A 3,621-nucleotide genomic window follows, 5' to 3' on the forward strand; every position below is an offset into this window, starting at 1 on the left:
GCTGTAAATAAGAGTTGCCTGGAAAAGAATACAAATAACAAAGTTGTCTTATAATTTAAAAAAAAGTGAAACTTGAAAAAGTTTTACTTTGAGGTAAATGAATATCTTTACCCCAGCCATAATTGTTAACAGTAGACTACTTTAGCACAAGCGTAATATTTTTAGTATTTTGTCCATGAATGGTCGCCTCTTAAGTGGAAATTCCTTTAATCGTTTCATGTAACAGAAAGTTATTTCCTGATCCATGATGTGAGGGGGATTAGCCACCTCTGAGTAACATGTTAAGGTGATAAACTGCTCCGCACGTGAGCACAAATCCCTAGTGTAGCAATCTTCATAAATTCTAGTTTTTGGATATATAATCTGTTTCTTCTCTGAATACGATTTTGCTTTTAATTTGATTGTATTTTGGAACATTTTACTGTTCTTGTGAGCCATGCTTTTTTTCCTGCAGAGAATGTTTTCTTTTGGTAGTTAAGACCGTTCGTTTGTGTTTTGTGAAAAGCTTAAAGTTGTGACTGGCATTGACTGTGACGTAAACCTATCTAAAACTTTCGTCATGACCTGATAGAAAAAAAAAATGGGAATCTGCAGCTTGCATTGGAGGATCATTTGACTTACATTGATTTTATCAACCGTTAAAACACCTTTACAAGTTTTCTGTCAATCGATTAATCGAGTGGCAGAAAACATGATACAGTTTTGATGCCCGATTATTCAATTAAGGAATTGAAATGCCAGAGAATTGCTGCGACCATCTTGCTAAATATGTTTTTGCTTTCTCTTTGTTTAAAATGATTTTAACTAGAATAATTTGGGTATTTGAGCAGTTGCTCAAACAAGACATTTGGAAGATGACTCCCTGGGCTGTGGGAAATCGCGATGGACACATTTTTAGTATTTGTTATAGTGATTTTATATACCAAACAAACAATTAGTAAAAAAAAAAAAGTTATATGTCATGCTAATATTATATATGTATTCTATTAAAATTATATATAAAGAGTATTGTAAATAGAAAATAAGTTGTAGCTGTGAACTATTCAACTACCTATATTATATTAACTATTCCTAAATCCAGTTTAGATTATTCAGAACAGCATTTTTCAACTTTAATCCAAAATTCAAAGAGTTCATCATGTTTAACTCTAATATTTTCCGAATAAATAACATGACCTATAACTACACCTTTTGACTTCAATGTCAGTCATGTGTGGAGTTGGTAGTCTTGATATTCTTTGTACTGAATACAGAACAGAACACTGGAGGGAGCTGTTGTATAACATGCAGTTTCCATCTACAAACCAAAAACTCAGTCATTGACCAATCTTACTGTTCGCTCTCATGTATTTCAGTCCAGTTGTAAATATTCAGTGGTTTTAGCAAAACACACTCAGTAAATGAAGTGAGGCTTGTAGCACCAATGATGGATTATTGTCTTTTATTAGGCATCAGTAAGTAAGAGGAGAAAAATTGCTTCAAAATTGCTAATCGTATACATTTTTCTAGAGCTTCTTTTAACAGTAGATAATAATTACAAGGTCTGTGTGTCAAAGTCTTATTTGCGCTACATGCATTGAACAACAAGAAAACCAACAGAGATAATAATCTATAAAGTCAACTGGTACAAAGTATGAAACTTTACAAAACAAACACTTCCCGCACACAACCAGTAAGTGCAGCATACAGTCCTGTGGTAGCTGAGAAGAGGTGACCAATACCCGAAAGACTTGGGGAAGATGATGTAAATTGTAAATGATGTGTCTGTATTTGGCTTAAACTGTTAGTGTGGCTTATTGTGCTTTAGTAAAATGGCATTTATACTTGCTGACATTATAACTTGTGCTTTTGTAAAATCGCATTTGAACCAATAAGTACATTTGTATTTTATTCAGAGGATTTAATAAGGGGGAAAAAAATCAATAAAGTGCAGTTCAGGAAACAAGAAAAAAATATATAAAAAGCAAAAAGGACATTGTTAACATTCATCCAATAGAGGAAAGAGCTGTAAGCATTTAAATAGACTATGGCTTGTTTTGGGAGTAAGTCCACTGTGACGACCGTCAATACCGTAGATTTGTCAGTATTCCTTGCATGTCTGACTGTTGTGTGATGCATGCTGAGGAATTTTCACTCTTCACTGTGTACGACACTCCACCTTTTTATCTATTTATCCTGTCTTTTCTTTTGTTTTCCAGTGATTTTCCAGTGAGCAGTCTAAGTGAGTCATGCTTGTGTATTTGTTATTTGTACCTTTACTCCTAGTGGGGCCTCTTGGACCAGATCAATATTGTAAATAAGAAACGGTTCTTAATGTTTTATCTGGAAAAATAAAGGTTTAAATAAATAAATACAAATTCGAGAAGTGAAAGTCATCACCATTGGTCAGTTTGACAATTTTCTCCTATTGTCATTCAGCGTTAAGGGCTAGGCTGCTACAAATCCCACACACAGGTGACTTCATTGTTCCCCGTTCCGTTTGCATGTCTCAAACCTATACAGTTTGTTCTCCAGAACTTCATGTCTCCATCTGACCAAAGACATTTCTGTAACCGAGCCCTTCCTGCTGGTCCAGACGCTCCCTCTGCGTGCCCAGGAATGTATTTATAGAATCGCAGAAATGAACACATCCTCAAAAGGATGCCTCAGCCCATTTTTGCACCGTCACTCTGCACGAGGCTGATCCTTGTAATGGAAAATCTCATGAGTGCTGTTTGCATAATCTGGAACGTAGTTTCTCAGTGACATAATATAATGGAAATTGTCCTGTCTAAGTGGATGCTTTATCTTTTAAAGAAAAATAGCTGACAGAGCTCACAGATAACGTTTTGAATGATCTTATCTGCGTTATTTGGACACTTGGAGCTGAAGTTGGACAACCAGTGAAGGAGCAGAGTGCTACAGCGGTCCATCAACAGGGATGTCAGCTGTAATCAGGTTGACAGCTCTGCTTCACAGCTCCCTCTTGTAACACACTGCTTGTCCCTTTGCCATTCACTTTTCACACTCACTCCGTCCATGGGAACAGGTAGCTGAAGTGAACATAGACATTCTGGTGCGTGCGCTCTGCCAGAGTAAAATAAAGGGAGGCAGTCTAATTAAAAGACAAACAATCCAGTAATCTGTTTACATAATTTCTTCAATAACTCTGGCTTCAGTAGACTGAAACCACAAGTGAAGAGGGAAACAAAAGAGATGAATGATTGAATAAATTAACAATATGGTTATGTTTGCAAAATGTTATTTGAGTCATGAAAGACTCCATCACTAGATATTAGGCTACTTGCTTACATTACATTTGAGCCAGGCAGTTATGTCAAACATCACCATGGAAACAGTGGCCATTCACTCTGCTGGGTGAGTCTGCACCTGTTTATTTTTGTGGATTGAGCCTTTTTTATGAAATGCTCAGTGCCTTTAAGTGTACAGTAAGTGTGTAGGAAGAACATGAGCGGGAGGCGTGTGGATGTTTTCTATATTAGTTGGACAACTTGATGGCCCATGTTTTCTCCGTGTTAATTCGCTGTATAATCTGTTTAACTGTCATTTGTGCTCCATTGAACAGGGCACAGTGACAGCTTCAGTGTGCAGGGCAAGCTTTTGATAAAAGCAAAGGCACAG

The sequence above is a fragment of the Ammodytes marinus genome (genome assembly GCF_949987685.1).
Source record: "Ammodytes marinus genome assembly, chromosome: 4".
In the NCBI taxonomy this organism is placed as follows: domain Eukaryota; kingdom Metazoa; phylum Chordata; class Actinopteri; order Uranoscopiformes; family Ammodytidae; genus Ammodytes; species Ammodytes marinus.